This window comes from Carassius gibelio, chromosome A23 (assembly GCF_023724105.1).
Source record: "Carassius gibelio isolate Cgi1373 ecotype wild population from Czech Republic chromosome A23, carGib1.2-hapl.c, whole genome shotgun sequence".
In the NCBI taxonomy this organism is placed as follows: domain Eukaryota; kingdom Metazoa; phylum Chordata; class Actinopteri; order Cypriniformes; family Cyprinidae; genus Carassius; species Carassius gibelio.
Genome location: NC_068393.1, coordinates 23936119 through 23954338, shown reverse-complemented (window position 1 = coordinate 23954338; position 18220 = coordinate 23936119). Strand labels below are relative to the sequence as shown.

Here is an 18220-nt window from a genome sequence, read left to right as displayed (position 1 = left end):
ATAATTGAAAGAAGAACAGAACAATAGCAAGACAGATACGATGGAATGATAGACAAAGCAGTAGAACAATTATAGACAGAGAGAATGATAAACAAATCTTTAGACAAACAGAAAAAAAACAAAAACAAAACAACAGACAGAAAAAATGACAGACAAACGGATTCTGCTTAAAGGAGCTATGTGGAGGTTTTTACTTAAAAATCTTTGAGATAGAGTTTTAATTTGTACATGTATGAGCCAACCATGATGTAAAAAAAAAAAAACCTAGACTGTCCACCACGGTTGCCTCTATCAGCCTGTAGGCTCAGTTGTGTGTGGAGGAGTCGGGCCCGAATTGGCGCGAAAATTCACAAAATGTGACGTCATGCGCATTCTCCTCTACTTGGGCTTACAACCGTACGGCACGCCAGCCATTATAGTAAGCAGCGGCAATAGTGTTTTCAAATGGACTCTGTGGATGGAAAGAAGCGACCAGCCTCCAGCACAATTCAGACACCCACGGACACTCCTCGAAGTAAAAAAAAAAAAAAGAGCTGAGAACTGCGCACTGAGAACGAGCATGACTGGCTGCAGTTCCTCTAACGGCCAATGGTGTCAGTAACGGTTAGAGATTTCAGAACCTACGCAATGCTCCTTTAAAACAGATTAGGTAAGTAATCAATACAGTACCTGTTCCTATACCCTGAGATAGTTTCACCAGACTAATGTGCAGCAGTTTTGTACAACTAAATTAAATGGGGGATGAAAACATACAGAAAGAAAGTGCTAAAATTCTTTATGGCTGTAATACAGTTTTTATGTGGTTCCAAAGAGCAATGAATCCCATTCTGAATTACAGAAATGGGATCTGCAAGCTGTAAATTGGAGAATAAGCCAGGAGGCCTCAGGCAACTTCATGGAGGAGAGAGAGAGAGAGGGAAACATAGGGAATTACAGATCTGAGCGCAGGGACTGCAGAAATGAGCTAACCCTTTCTTGGAGTAGTTTGATACTGAATACTAGCCTTAAAGTGTTTGTTCCATACATGTTTTTGTTACTTTCAAACGCTGGTCTCTCAGTGCAAAAGTGCCAAAACAAACAGATGCAGCTAGTATTCACAACACTTAACAATACTTTATGTGGGTCAGGTAGATAGAGGGTGGAATGAAACTCAGGTTTGAAGTATAGTCTAAGTGTGAAAAAATACAGCAACGGCAAGACACACAAAGAAACAGCAACAGAATCAAAACCGCTTACATTTAGAATACAAACCACAATTATATTCTGCTGCCATAATGACAAATGGTGAACAGAAAGTATACTGACTTGGTGATCTATCAATCTTGGGAACTGTGCAGAGAGACTGCTGTCAACCACCCACTTTTCAAACACCCACTCCAAGCTGAAATGCTTCTCAATCAAAATGGAGCAAACTGTGAAGAAATTAGACCATTAGATCTTGATTTGTCTGGCTTTGTCTTTTTGTTCTGTTATAAAAGGTTAAGAATGTAATGCCTGTGCCACTGGCATCACCAAGTGCAATCACAAAAATAATCACGGTTTCAAATAGGTTTTCTTAAACACACCTCCCTGTCCATCATTGTTCAGAAAAAAATGTATAGCCACACCCTTAATCATACCATTGATTGATAAAATCTTATGTTATTTCTGAAAAAAAATAACACTACTGTTCAAAGGTTTGGGGTTGGTAAGATTTATTTACTTTTTTTGAAAGTCTTTTATGCTCGCCAAGGCTGCATTTAAAAAAATATATACATTAATATTGTGACATGTTACTGAAAAAACTTTTTTTTTCTATTTTAATATATTTTAAAATGTAATGCATTCCTGTGATGGCGATGCTGAGTTTTCATCATCATTAATCCAAAAAATTTTTTATAAAACTGTCATATTTTATTACTTTAAGGTAGTGTATGTCATGATTAGGTATGCAAAAAATGTAATTATAACCCATATTAAAAACCCAGCTTGCAGTCTGAAACAGAATTATTTGTAACCCATTATAATGTGATTAATCATGCCTTTTGATTTTGAACTGTGACTGTAAATGTTAAAATAATGCAAACATTTATATGCTAAATACATTTCAAGTAAAGACTAGCATTAACTTTAAATTCTGATAGTCACTGATGACAGGAGAAGCAATTTGCATTGCTTAATGAACTATCCACTTGAAATGATGTTGTGATTGACTCGGCACAAGAGGAAGAGAGCAACCGAACAAGCAAGACAGAAGGAGAGAGAGAGAGAAAATAAATGAGTAAATCTCTCCAAACACTCTAACTAGCTAACTGATATTTGGAAAGGACTGGTGAGTTCAAGTCATAAGCATGTAGGTGGGCATCATCTGTGTGTGTGTGTGTGTGTGTGTGTGTGTCGTAAAAAATAGAATGAAGCAGTCACTTTGATAATTTCCAAAGAGAGAAAAAAAAAAACATACACTCTGGTGCTTCCTCTGCATCACTGAACCAGATTAAATAATCACAGTCCAACACACACCAGCCAATCAACACAGTTCTGACAGGAGCCGATGATCCAGGACACATAAATTACACAACCAAAGGAATGTTTTCGGGACACACCATTTAGCAATTGAATGGTATTTAGGAACACTTTCTGATGAGCTACAGAATGTTTGGGATGGGAGGGGAAAGATCTATATCTGTGTAAGTAGGGTTGTGCTCTACTATATTCCATTAGCATATTCCATAAACAGCTTTCTCCCTGTGTGTCTGAGTGTCATCAACCTGATCTAGGACATTTATCACGGAAGGAGAGGCACATTTGTAAAGTGACATCTTAGTGGCTGATCCTCTGACTGCTGTAGTGAAATTCCCAGACTTTTAGTGATCTAGTCCCCCTAGCCAGAAGGTCAAGGCACTGCGGTCATTGTCAAAAGCTGCTTGACTGTCCTTCAAACACCACAAGGTCACTGGCAGCTGCACTGAGACAGTAGCTAAAGGTAGTCCTATGACTTTAATTGCGTTTTTCATTAGATTAACAGAAGCGGTTTCCAAAAGAGTGTGGCGATTCCTGTAATAGTGACAAGTGGGAAATCTGATTTATATTAATGATTCCGTTTATTCTGAAGGCTTGATTCAAAGAATTGATTTAAAAAAAGATTAATTGATTCACATTAGAGTACATACCAGGTTTTTTATTTTATATGTATGACTGAAATATTTTTTCAGGACTCTGTAAAAACTATTTAAGTGATATACATTAAAAACACCATAAAAAAAAAAAACCTATATATAAGTGTGTGTGTAGAGAGGGATGGATGGATGGACCTGTAAGTTATATATACTGTATAATAAACTATTTACACACGGTAAAAATTACACTATTTAAGTCATTTTTCAAGTCTTTTCAATCTACAAGCTGATCTATAGCAGCTTCACCAACATTCACTAAAAATGAACAAAATTCTAATTAACCTTAAAACAGATGCTCCGCTAGCCTTTACTCTCTCAACAAGTAGCTAGTCAATGAAAAAAAAAATCCACATAGGTGATCTGGCAACTGAGGTGAAATACATGCTGGTTAAACATGCCACCTTAAAACCGAGCGCATGACATTTACAAGTTATTTACAGAGACAGTAGAATTTAACTATTATTAACTTATAACCTACTGAATTATTAACAATACCATGAGGGAATTGTTTATGCTTTGCATTGTGTAAACCTCTACCACTGAATTGATGAATAAATCACATTTGTTCTTGCAGGTGTGTGTGGTCATGCTGGGACTGGCAATTAAATTATTAAAAAACAAACATAATTACTCATAGTCTTCAGCACTGCTGTGAACGGGCTTTTTCCTTACCTGCAGAGACGTCACAATACATCCACACACCCCCAGCTGCGATTAATTCACTCTAATTCAAAACCTAATTAAATTTGTCAGAAACGAGTGCACTTTTTCCCTTTTTTTTTCAGCTACAAATTCAACAAAACAAACCCGAGATGTCACTCAGTTATGTGCGTAAAACAAAAAAATATATCCAGAAAACCATAAGAGGTCAAAGTCGGTAATAACCTGTGCAAATGGCAAATCTTCCACAGATGGTTAAATATGCATGCATTCACACACACACACACACACACACACATTTCTCATGAAGCAGTGGCTCCCAAACCTTCAGCTATATAAGCGGGGTCAAACATGACACTGTCTTCCTTTCATTGAGGTTAATAATTTAGAGAGCAATTAGACAGGGAAGTGAGATGATTTCATGTACTGAGGGGGGAAGCTGGGGCGGTTAGGGGCCGTCCACGCTCCCAAGGCTTGATCTTGGGCCCGGGGACGTTGTGACAGTGACATTAATGAGCATTCGCAGTGAGCACGAGGCCGGCTCTGTGCCCATTAGCAAGCTCCCATCAGAGTAATTAGAAGACATATGCTCAAGATCAGCGCTTTCGGAAAGGCGCGCCAATGAGGGATTGATTTCTGGAGTTTTTTTTTTCATATTTAGGCCCCCTACCTGAACACACATAATCTAATCTGGCAGTCTGTAGAGTAAACACACATCGAAAAAACTGCCTACGCAATTGATCTGGCTGGAGTGGCTTGTGAAATCAATGCCTTTATTGTGACAATCAAACAGGAAAAGGCAACTACTGAAATGTGCCATGTGCAACCCAATTTCAGATTCTCTCAAATGGCTATAATATAATATAAATGTAATTAACACAAATAGCTTTTGTAATTGGTTAAATTCAGGGTCAAAAGTCTCTTATGCTTACTGAGGATGCATTTGTTTGATCAAAAATCTAATTTTTCTGCTGATTTGGTGCTCAATTATAAACACTTATTATTGGTTCTCAGTTTTTTGTTGCTTACTACTTTATCATAATATTTTAATTAATTTTTATTCTCTCTCTCTCTCTCTCTCTATACATATATATATATATATATATATATATATATATATATATATATATATATATATATATATATATATATATATATATATATAGTGATTATTTTATGAGTATTTGAAATATTAATAATTACATAATCATTTTGAATTAACTTTGTGTATGAAATGTACTATATAAATAAACTTGTCTTGCCTTTTTATTATGAATGTTGAAAAAAAAGTTTCTGCTGCTTACCTTTTTGTTTACTTAGTGTTCTTTGATGAACATAGAACCGCATTTTTTAAAATAAAAATCTTTTGATAGATTATAAATGTCTTTACGGTCACATTTGATCAATTTAATATGTCCTTACTTAAAAAAAAAGTATTATAAAATATTAATATTAAATATCAAGCAACAAAATATATATACATTAAATACACAGACACACGCATGCACACAAACGCAAATACACACACACACACACATTTATATAAATATATATCTTCATACATACACATATTAGGGTTGTAAAATTTATTATTCGTGATTAAGTGCATCAAAAATAAAAGAGTGTGTTTAAATAGTATAATATATTTACATATATATTTACATATATATATGCACACACACACACAAACACAGTTCAGTATATTATATATATTTCTTAAATATATAGATGTATGGGTGTGTATTAAATACAGTATATATAAATATGCTCAGTACCCACACATATATTAGGTAAACAAACTTTTATGCTGGATGCAATTAATCACGATATACGATAATATGATATTAATATATTTATTTAAGATTTAATTTAATAGAATTACTATAATAACTGGTTGAATATTGCATTAATGGTTTACTGTAGCTTCTATTTTTTTTCAAGGTTAATTGTAAGTGAGCATTAAATGACAGCAAAGATTAACTCTTCAACAACATGCCAGCACACAACCAACATTACTGCTCTGTTCCACCTCACTGACTCCGACTGACAGTAATGCATTTGTCTGACACAGAACACCTATATTGTTGTGTATAGAGGTCAGCTTTCAGATTTAAAGGGTTAATGTGGAAACAGATTGAACTGAAAGGAGATATATGTTAAAGTTTAAAATTGGGGCTTCGTCGCATTCAATCTCTACGTGCGTGTTTATTGATCAAGACTGCTGGATGGCAGATTCAAAATTGATGGAATGTGAAAGATGGTAGTTTTAGGCTTATTTGCTGAATTCAGTTCTCAAGTAGTCAAACTTGGCTAATGTTATTCATTCAGTCGCAGGAAACTGACTAATCAGATGTGCGTCTGTTCCATACATGCAGTGTTCTACTAGGTTGTTTTGAATGTTTTGTGTCCCTTCAGCATCGAGAGAATTGGTCTGCTCACTAAAATATCACACTCTCAGATCGTGCATAGAGCAGAGAGATGCACAATGGTATTGATTCAAGCATTTGAGGGAAAATAAGCAACAGTTATCGACCTCCGTCAACAGTGCACAAAACAACATAGAGAAACACAAAAATCAGAGGTCAGTAAATCTCCCGGAGCATAGCTGCTTTAGCTACTCATTTCATTGGAAGTATTCCTCTATTGTACTCTACAGCCGCTCAACAGGAAATGGTGGGAGGTATAAAAAAAGAACATAGCTCTCTCATGTTTGCTAAAGCATGGCAAACATTTTTTTTAATGTTTAGGGCTTACTATGACAGCAGGGTGAAAGTTTACCTGTGATTGACCCTACTAAACATTCATTTATATTCATTTTCCTGGTTGTAAATGATGCATAATATCAATATGCAATTATACATTCACATCTGTACATGTGCACATATTTACAAACTGTACAGTACAGCTGAATTGTGGTCGGGGAAATTTTTGAATTGTTTTTGATGTTTTAAATCTCTTATGTTCAACAAGACTGCATTTATCTGAGCTAAGCCAAAACCATAGCATTTTTTAAAAAATATTATTACAATTTAAAATAATTTTTTTCTGTTTTAATAAATCTTAAAAAATAATTTATACTGATATACTAAAGCTGAATTTTCAGCATCATTAAGTAAGCAAAAGCATTCATTTTCAACATGCCGCACAATTCGAGGTATCGTTCGTGCCCACAGCAATCATAAACCGTGTTGGACAACTTACTCACCAAAGTTAGCATTAGGGGTTTGTTCAAATCCCTCAGCCTTGTAGTAGCAAGCACCACTAAAATTACAGTATTTATCACTTGAGTTCTGACAATCTACAACCTCTTGAACCTTTCAAAAACACGACTAAAAGACATCATCAGCCCTCAATGTCAGCGGTACTCTGGTCTGCATGAATTCCACTAGAAAAGGTCTGTGCACAATTTCTCCACAGATTCAGCATACTTGGAGGTTGGAGACAGGGTGAATGGCAGACCGCTGGGTCCCAGACAGGCATGATGTTAATGGCCCTTAGCAAATGTGCCGGGTCCGGAGCTGTGAACCACAGCCAGGTCCATTTCACGGTGTCTGCCTGAGACCCGACCGCATTCACTCTCTCTGATGAAGAGTTCCTGGAGATACAACAGCCCGCAAGCAGCCACGTTTCAAGAAATCGCCGTTTCGTTGGGGCTTCGAGATGGAATTGATGCACTATGTGTACAGCATATTTCTCTTTTGTGACAAACAAAACTTTACAGTCTCTTAAGGACAACGTGGTTATGACATGTTCAAACAGAAGTAACTTAAAGGAATAATTCAGCTAGAAATGTTTATATAATGAAACATTGTTTTGGACCCCATTTACTTTCATTACACAGACAATAACAGTTTAAACATACTTCAAAATATATTCATGCATACAAATTTGGATAAGTATTTGACTGAATATATAATGACAGAATCCCTTTAAAGCTGGAGATATCTCATTAATTTAGCTGACAGTTTTATATACTAAATGCAACACCATGCATGTGATGTGTAAATGTATGAGTTGCCACAAAAAACTAAAAACATTAGGCAGCAAGTATTTTTAACATTGGTCATAACATATATTTCAAATCAGCATTTTAGAATGATTTCTGAAGGATCAAGTGACACTGAAGACTGGAGTAATGGCTACTGAAAATTCAGCTTTGCTTAAATTCAGCTTTGTTAATTTCAGCTTTGAAATTAATTATAGTAAAAAAAAAAATACTCAAACATATGTTAAATATTTTAATTTAAATATGTAATAATATTTCACAATAATCACACAGTATTTTTGGTCAAATAAAGAAAGCCTTGGTGAGCTATTTATTTATTTATTTAATTTTTTCCAAAACCTCTCTCTCTCTCTCTCTCTCTCTCTCTCACACACACACTATAATTGCAACGTTCTTAGCAGGGCATCCAAAGATGTCTGACTCCATGTACAGTACATAGCTTTCATTAAAGCACAATTGCCAATAAATAAAATACAAATCTAAAATCTAATAAAAGATACAGAATTAAAAAAAAGTCACTTCATATTTAACTGAACAGGAAATAGTGCTATACTGTCCTCTTATACACACCCTATTTTCAAGAAAAATGGACCGTAATTTACAAAAACCTTCTTGACCTCAAAAGAATGTTGCTTCTGCAGACTTCCACTCTCAAGAGATGATCTGGAATCATTGCATGTTTTGAACTTTACTCTGTATTGCTTGATTACATTGCTTTGAATAAGTCTGTCTTTGGTATCTGTTCTATAAAATGCTTTAGAAATGTTTTATTGAGCATGCAATCCCAGCTGCTCTTTTCTTGAGACTGCTGTTTTGATCAGTTTGTTCAAACTGTGTATGCTTTAACAGCCCTGGGCACAGAACAGCCTCAAAATCAACTCTATGTTTCAGTCAAATTCACTTTTATAACATTAATGTTACTTTGGCAGTATCAAGAGACACACCTATAGCCATCTCTGTAAACAATTTTGGAAAATTTCTGTTTGTTCCCTTGCTGGCTGAAACAATCCTTGCACCTGTTGTGTTAACAACTTTTAGTAATTGTTTAATGGCTCTAATGAGCATGATACACTCTAAAAAACGCTGGGTTGTTTTTTCAACCCAACTGCTGGGTTGAGGCCGTTGGATAGGACTTTGGGATGTTTTAACCCAAGTTTGGGTTGAAAATAAGGTTTAAAAAAAAATTTTTTTAACCCAGCGGTCTGGGTTGAGGACGCGGACGTGAAGGAGAGCACGCACGTCACGTCAAGATCGTACGTCTCCAGTGCGAGCAGCCGCCATTTTCTCAGCGTGATAGAAGCGAGAAGCGAGTGAAAGACTATGGTAAGGAAATATTCAAAATGTAAAGTTATATTTTATTGTTTACCCGGTTGTATGAAAGGCGGAAGGTTTTATGAAAGGCGGAAACAAAGGAGCTTAACGTTATATATATATATATATATATATATTTTAAAATAAAACGGACGCGGTTTTCGCCTCAGACACGGAGGTCTTAACTGCCTCATGTAACGGTACTGAACGGAGGATGTACTTTTAATATAACGTCTGTGAATGTATTTTGTCATATTTATAAAAGGTTTTACATTATCTGTACTTTTTGAGGCGTTAACAGACGGTTATGGTCACGGTTATGGTCATGTGAATTTGTCTTTTTTTTCGCGGTTAAACTGAATGTATGTTTGTCTCCTAAAGGAAACGGCATTGTGTAGTAAAGACTAGCATAATTATTTTGAGGCTGTTGAAGTGGTAACTGTTAAAAGTATGTTTTACATGTAATATTTCAGACTTGTCCAGCTCCTGTCTTCATTGTCCTCGCGCCGAGAGTTAAAGACACAGAAGCTGTTTGTGTGAGGAGTCACAGACCTGTGTGAGGATGAGGAGGAGGAGGTGTTCTTCTGAAGAGTGGGACAGACGGTTTAAGGAGAGTAAACTTCAGAATAACATCAAGTTATCTTTATTTTTACTAAGACTAAAGTAATGTTGTTTTTTTAGATGTTGCAATCCAGAGACAAGATAACTTCATTCTTTTGAGACTGATGTAAGTTAAGTTATTATTACTTTTTTTTTTTAGAAAATTAATGTTTATGTTGTGTCCTGCCTGTTAACTTCACATTTTGATGCAAAAACAGTGTGATTTTTATATATATATATGTCTGTATGTGTATATATATATATATGTCTGTATGTGTGTGTATGTATATATATGTATGTATATGTTAATATTTTATTGAAACCATTGATGTCCCTCTTTGCAGAACTCAAACTAACTGGAGTTAAGGACACACAAGTGCTTGTGTGAGGAGGTGGTTTTCTCAGCTTCTTTGGAAGAGAGGGAAAGATCGTTTAAGGCAAGTAAACTTCATAATTTCATGTTATCAGTTGTTGTTGTGTTTTACTAAGAGTAAAATAATATTTGTTTTTGTAGATGTTAAAAGCAAGAGACATGGGAGAGCATCATTCCTTTGAGATTTTATGTAAGTTATTTTTAGAAAATAAATGTTTCTGTTGTCTCCTGCCAGTTTACTTCACATTTTGATGCAACAACAGTGTGATTACGTGCTCATTTCATTAAGACCATTGATGTCTGTGTTTTTTATTGCAGAAATCAAACCAACTTTGGAGTTGTCTGATTTGGAGAGTCATTATTCTTGGTCTGCGCTCTTAGAGGTAAAGTTCACACAAAAAATCATTTACCTGCCCTCAAGTCATTCCAAACCTATAAGACTTTTGTCTGTCTTTACAACATAAATTAATATATTTTTAGTTTTCTCATAATATTTGTTAATCCATTTATAGTTTAGATAATCAGTATTTTCAAGCTTCATAAATATAGAGTTATTGTAGAAGTAAATTCTGATATTTATATATGAATACATCTTAAATTATATGATAGCAAACATGTATGTTCAAAATAAAATACTGGTCTCCCAGACCAGCAATGGAGGACACAAAAAGAGAATATTAAATATATTCATATTTTTTCCAAAAAATGAGCAGAGTTTGTATATGAGTCTGGAAAAACATGGGGAGAGTAAATTATGAACATTTTAATTATTTGGTGAACTAACGGTTTGAAGAGCAGCCCTCCACGTACATGAATATTTGTGAGGTATGTGAATGTCATGACTGTTTTAATGTTTCAGTAAAGAAGCTTTCTGAAAGCGATATTTATTCAAACAATATCACCTGTCCTCACACTAGTGCTGCCATTATAGACTTCATGAGAGCTGTGATAGACAGACATTAAACAACCACACAAAGTGTTGAAACTTTAACACCGATTATTTACCTATCCTTACGGATGTGAATACACCTCTACCTGAAAATGGATAGTTTAATTAAATGTTTAATTTTTTCAAATGTGTTTCTCTTAGGCCACTGATGAAGAACAGGCGGTGACTGGGATGAATCCTGGTCAGAGAGGAGAATCTTCTTTCCCCTAAACTGATGCAGCAGTGGTTTTAAAGGAGGACGCTGCCCTGGATGATGTAGAAGATGTCACATGCTGTGCTGATGGGGTTTCTTCATGATTACATCAGTTATGCTAAAGAGATCATGAAAATTGACCGTGATGCATGATCTGTATTCATGGACTATGAAACAAACTGTAAGTGTATAATTTGTTAAAAAAAAAAAGTTAAATGCTTTTTCTGTGTTGTTTAGTAGAAGAGTTTACACTCTGTCATTCATACACCTGCTCACATTCTTTCACACACACACACACACACATGCGTCTGTTAAATGTTATAATATCAAAGTTAATGTTGTGATTTATTTGTGTACTGTCATGCCAGAATAGTTGGAAAAAAACCTAATTCAGTTATATTCATCAAATGTCCAATGCTTTGTTTATGTACTCTGTAGCTGTTAATGCCATCCTTTTCTGCATTTCTTCTAACATGTTACTTTTTGACTTTTCTCTTGTTTTTAATAAATATTTTCCTTTTGATAATTATTATTTGTGTGTAAAAGTGATATTTAAAATGAACAACATTTGTAGGTTTAATGCCTAGCTCAATTTGGGTTAATTTTAACGTAGAAATGCATCGTTTCCCCACATGGCTGCACTCTGCGAGTTTATTTTCTGCCAGCAGGAGGTGCTAAGAACGGGAGAGGTAGGTTTCTCCGGTAACGGCTGCAGAGCGGTGCTGAGCTCACAAACGCTGCCTTATCAAGCACATGCGAAATGATATCGAACATTTTCTAAATACAGTAGTTTTCCTTCTGAAATACAGTGATAAAAAACACCCGCTCTGGTTTTTGAAACCCTGCAATATAGTCATTTTAAACCATAAAAAATGGCAACCCAGCAGGCTGGGTTAAATATGATAACCCAACTGGTTGGGTTAAAATAACCCAGCGCTGGGTTCGTCCCTTTTTGACCCAGCGCTGGGTTGTCAAAATAACCCAAATTGGGTTGTTTTCAACCCAGCAGTTTTTAGAGTGTATACAAATAAGAACAGGTGCATATTTTAAAATTAAACCATATTTCAAAATGAGCCTTTTTAACACAATAGGATGGAAATTATAAACTTATATAATACACTCTAAAAACTGCTGGGTTGAAAACAACCCAATTTGGGTTATTTTGACATCCCAGCGCTGGGTCAAAAAGGGACGAACCCAGCGCTGGGTTGTTTTAACCCAACCAGTTGGGTTATCATATTTAACCCAGCCTGCTGGGTTGCCTTTTTTATAGTTTAAAATGACTATATTGCAGGGTTTAAAAAAACATAGCGGGTGTTTTTTTATCAGTGTATTTCAGAAGGAAAACTACTGTATTTAGAAAATGTTCGATATCATTTCGCATGTGCTTGATAAGGCAGCGTTTGTGAGCTCAGAGCCGCTCTGCAGCCGTTACCGGAGAAACCTACCTCTCCCGCTTAGCGCCTCCTGCTGGCAGAAAATAAACTCGCAGAGTGCAGCCATGTGGGGAAACAATGCATTTCTACGTTAAAATTAACCCAAATTGAGCTAGGCATTAAACCTACAAATGTTGTTCATTTTAAATATCACTTTTACACACAAATAATAATTACCAAAAGGAAAATATTTATTAAAAACAAGAGAAAAGTCAAAAAGTAACATGTTAGAAGAAATGCAGAAAAGGATGGCATTAACAGCTACAGAGTTCATAAACAAAGCATTGAACATTTGATGAATATAACTTAAAATCAAATTGGACTTTGTTCAATTGTATATATTGTATAAAAATATACGAAAACACATACAATAAATTTACAATTAGTTAGGTTTTTTTCCAACTATTCTGGAATGACAGTACACAAATAAATCACAACATTAACTTTGATATTATAACATTTAACAGACGCATGTGTGTGTGTGTGTGTGTGTGTGTGAAAATGTGAGCAGGTGTATGAATGACAGAGTGTAAACTCTTCTACTAAACAACACAGAAAAAGCATTTAACTTTTTTTTTTAAACAAATTATACACTTACAGTTTGTTTCATAGTCCATGAATACAGATCATGCATCACAGTCAATTTTCATGATCTCTTTAGCATAACTGATGTAATCATGAAGAAACCCCATCAGCACAGCATGTGACATCTACATCATCCAGGGCAGCGTCCTCCTTTAAAACCACTGCTGTTTAGGGGAAAGAAGATCTTCCTCTCTGACCAGCATTCATCCAGTCACCGCCTGCTCTTCATCAGTGGCCTAAGAGAAACACATTTGAAAAAATTAAACATTTAATTAAACTATCCATTTTCAGGTAGAGGTGTATTCACATCCGTAAGGTAAATAATCGGTTTTAAAGTTTCAACACTTTGTGCGGTTGTTTAATGTCTCAGTCCACCACAGCGCTCCAGAATGCTATAATGGCAGCACTAGTGTGAGGACAGGTGATATTGTTTGAATAAATATCGCTTTCAGAAAGCTTCTTTACTGAAACATTAAAACAGACATGACATTCACATACCTCACAATATTCACGTACATGGAGGGCTGCTCTTCAAACCGTTAGTTCACCATATAATTAAAATGTTTATAATTTACTCTCCTCATGTTTTTCCAGACTCATACAAAATCTGCTCATTTTTTGGAAAACATATGAATATATTTAATATTCTCTTTTTGTGTCCTCCATTGCTGGTCTGGGAGACCAGCATTTTATTTTGAACATACATGTTTGCTATCATATAATTTAAGATGTATTCATATATAAATATCAGAATTTACTTCTACAATAACTCTATATTTATGAAGCTTGAAAATACTGATTATCTAAACTATAAATGGATTAACAAATATTATGAGAAAACTAAAAATATATTAATTTATGTTGTAAAGACAAACAAAAGTCTTATAGGTTTGGAATGACTTGAGGGCAAGTAAATTATTTTTTGTGTGAACTTTACCTCTAAGAGCGAAGACCAAGAATAATGACTCTCCAAATCAGACAACTCCAAAGTTGGTTTGAGTTCTGCAATAAAAAACACAGACATCAATGGTCTTAATGAAATGAGCACGTAATCACACTGTTGTTGCATCAAAATGTGAAGTAAACTGGCAGGAGACAACAGAAAAATTTATTTTCTAAAAATAACTTACATAAAATCTCAAAGGAATGATGCTCTCCCATGTCTCTTGCTTTTAACACCTACAAAAACAAAAAACAAACATTATTTTACTCTTAGTAAAACACAACAACAACTGATAACATGAAATTATGAAGTTTACTTGCCTTATACGATCTTTCCCTCTCTTCAGAAGAAGCTGAGAAAACCACCTCCTCACACAAGCAGACTTGTGTGTCCTTAACTCCAGTTAGTTTGAGTTCTGCAAAGAGGGATATCAATGGTTTCAATAAAATATTAACATATACATACATACATATATAAAATCACACTGTTTTTGCATCAAAATGTGAAGTTAACAGACAGGACACAACAGAAACATTAATTTTCTAAAAAAAAAAGTAATAATAATTTAACTCACATCAGTCTCAAAAGAATGAAGTTATCTTGTCTCTGGATTTCAACATCTAAAAAAAACACACACATTATTTTAGTCTTAGTAGAAATAAAGATAACGATGTTATTCTGAAGTTTACTCTCCTTAAACCGTCGGTCCCTCTCTTCAGAAGAACACCTCCTCCTCATCCTCACACAGGTCTGTGACTCCTCACACAAACAGCTTCTGTGTCTTTAACTCTCAGCGCGAGGACAATGAAGACAGGAGCTGGACAAGTCTGAAATATTACATGTAAAACATACTTTTAACAGTTACCACTTCAACAGCCTCAAAATAATTATGCTAATCTTTACTACACAATCCTTTAGGAGACAAACATACATTCAGTTTAACCGCGAAAAAAAAATACAAATTCACATGAGCGTAACCATGACCATAACCGTCTGTTAACGCCTCAAAGAGAACAGATAATGTAAAATCTTATGTAAATATGACAAAATACATTCACAGACATTATATTAAAAGTACATGCTCCGTTCAGTAACGTTACATGAGGCAGTTAAGACCTCCGTGTCCGAGGCGAAAACCGCGTCCGTTTTTTTTATATATAACGTATATAACGTTAAGCTCCTTTGTTTCCGCCTTTCATAAAACCTTCCGCCTTTCATACAACCGGGTAAACAATAAAAGATAACTTTACATTTTGAATATTTAACGTTACTTACCATAGTCTTTCACTCGCTTCTATCACGCTGAGAAAATGGCGGCTGCTCGCACTGGAGACGTACGATTTTGACGTGACGTGCGTGCTCTCCTTCACGTCCGCGTCCTCAACCCACCCCGCTGGGTTAAAAAAGAAAGTTATTTTCAACCCAAACTTGGGTTAAATCATCCCAAAGTCCTATCAAACGGCCTCAACCCAGCAGTTGGGTTGAAAAAACAACCCAGCGTTTTTTAGAGTGTATATATATAATATATATAATATAAATATCCTGATAAACAACAGTAAAACATACTAGTGCTCAGAGGTCAGTATATAATATCAGATGTCATTTACATATATTAGTCTAACAGTACAGTGGCATATATATATATATATAATTTTAAAGGTCTAAATGATTTGTACAATTTGTGAGAAAAAACAACTAATCAATACTGTACTGACTTTCAGCAGGAAAAACAAATTAAACAATTTTTTTTTTTTTTTACAAATTATAGAATATACCTCCGTTAGTGCCATTTTGATGGTCAATTATAACATTCAGTGTGACTACTACATTAGAAAGTCAGTCGGCTATTGACTTCCTGATAGACCAAATGCCATTCAAATCAAGCCACTCAGCACCTAAAGGGCAGTCCAGGAGCTCTCTCATGACAAATATCAATGTAAGAAATACAAATGAAACACTATGTTATTGTACCATGAAGTCCATAAATCTATTAGAAAGGCCAGAAGGGGCCAATGGATTTCATTAATCATGGAGAATGGCAGAGAACAGTAGTAGAGCAGCAGGGCTGCCAGCAACAGAGAGGTTCAGGTGTTTTGCTTCGCACCAAAATAACTATATTATTGCACATCTAAACCATGAATTTGCCATAAAAGCTGCATCGAATACATGGTTTGCTTGGAAATCTCATACTTGCATGACATTTTTATTAACACACTGGAATACGTATGAGTATAATACTGCTTTTATACAATAGTTCAACTGACAAGAAGATTCAGTCAAAAAGTCTTGTTTAGTTCTGTCTGCCATTTTGGAGCGGTTTCCTAGTGTTTGTTCCTTCAGTGTTTGACTTTGGATTGTGTATACTGACTTTAATTCTCTGCCACCTGCCCCGACCTTTGCCTGGTACGGTTTCTGATTTTGGATTTCCCTGCATACCTGACACTGTTATCTGATCATTGCCTGTTTGACCGTTCTCTTTATTAAACCGCTGCATATGGATCCGAACGTCTCTGACTCCATGTCACAATATGTTATGGTATGATAATTACCTGATAGCTGATCAATCTTTAAGCAGATTTTGGAACTGATACACTTTTGAACATCATCCAAACGTTCATGGTTATCAGCCAATGACAAAAATCTGAAAGTTAAAAAAGTGCATGATTAGTTCGGCCAAAATATTGGTCTTAAGGTATCCAGCTACTGATCTAATTTATTTAGCTAAATATTTCAGAAAAATCAGTTTAGCCAATTTTAATTTCTTTTTTTTTTTTTTTTTTTTTTTTTTTTGACATTTGGCAAAGGTTTTTTTTATTCAAAGAGACTTACATTGCATCCAAAGTACAGATTTACATTGTCTCAGTTCTTGCTTTCCCTGGGAATCGAACACATACTCTATTGTTTGAGCTACAGAACAGCGACAACACAGTACAACAGTCTCTGAAATAATCACACCATTATAAATAGCCTCTTTGCCGTAGGATACATAATCAAATCAAATGCTTACACTTTATTCGTGAATTCACAATATCCACAGCAATAGTCCACAGAGATTTACACCGTGCGGGTGGTAAACTAAAACATTTTCAAAGGGAGCATTGTGTCTGTCAGCATGACATGTTTGGCTTCAGATTCTTCTTTTAAAAACAGACGGTGACAGACAGTGTGGGAGTCAGATACTCAGCAGGTTTGGGAAAAAGCATCAGGTCGAGAGAACAGCGTCTGCTTACTCACAGCTCTCGACTGGGGATCTCCCAAAAAAGCAGCATTGCTCTCATTAATTTAGCTCAGCACAGGCTTCATGGGAAATTATTTTGGAAGCTGTTCAAACACACCGATCCCAAATTGCCCCCACAAGAGGACCCCCCATAAAAAGACAGAACGCTCGATCTGAATTTCTAAAAGAGAAGCTCGGCCTCTGTGGACCGCTATGTTTTTCCCCTCAGCTCTGCCAGCCGCAATGCTGTCTGTCTAGCCAGGCTTCGATTTGCTCTTAAGGAAGTGTAAACCATACCAATTACAGCCCTGCGATTGTGTGGACATGCGTGAGAGAGCTTCTGCTGAGGATAGGGAAGGAGGAAAGGGAATGGAGTGGAGGGGTTTGCAGACAGGGCCTGGATATTTGCAGGGCACTGGAGTGTGTACAAAAATGGACCTACAGGGACACACAAGACATAAATAGAAAGCAAGCACTTATTGGTACATATTCAGAAGATCGGTTTAGCTTCATAGGTACGTTTATGAGAGTTTATCAACAAATAAATCTGCTGTGGGCACTGACCTGCTTGTTTGCAATCAGATTTACACTGCTATGTAATCATTGTGACTTCAGATGTGCAGAAATATAGGCTATGAGCAAACAAAATTACATTGGATAGGTCACATTCAAGGTCTTCTGTTTTGATCATTTGCTGAAAATTCACCCACCTTGGCCATCCAAGCTACTGATGAATTTGTTCATTCGTCAGAAGATTTGGAGAAATGAAGATTACTTAAATAATCAAATGCT

At 35.5% G+C, this 18220-nt stretch overlaps 3 long non-coding RNA genes across 3 annotated transcripts; 1 reads left to right on the top strand and 2 right to left on the bottom strand.

Annotated features, from left to right (window-relative positions):
• The first annotated feature begins 8893 nt into the window (after positions 1 to 8893).
• On the top strand, positions 8894 to 11879 carry LOC127945159 (uncharacterized). Its single transcript, XR_008150536.1, has 5 exons — positions 8894 to 9144; positions 9606 to 9859; positions 10077 to 10295; positions 10424 to 10488; positions 11196 to 11879. It is a non-coding gene; the product is annotated as an uncharacterized LOC127945159 (long non-coding RNA).
• Positions 11880 to 12856: 977 nt separating this feature from the next.
• Positions 12857 to 14453, bottom strand: LOC127945158 (uncharacterized). The gene is made up of 3 exons (XR_008150535.1): positions 14399 to 14453; positions 14206 to 14270; positions 12857 to 13504 (listed from the first exon to the last, which is right to left on the bottom strand). It is a non-coding gene; the product is annotated as an uncharacterized LOC127945158 (long non-coding RNA).
• A 73-nt stretch (positions 14454 to 14526) lies between these two features.
• Positions 14527 to 15721, bottom strand: LOC127945156 (uncharacterized). The gene is made up of 3 exons (XR_008150533.1): positions 15487 to 15721; positions 14786 to 15038; positions 14527 to 14626 (listed from the first exon to the last, which is right to left on the bottom strand). It is a non-coding gene; the product is annotated as an uncharacterized LOC127945156 (long non-coding RNA).
• Between the last annotated feature and the right edge of the window lie 2499 nt (positions 15722 to 18220).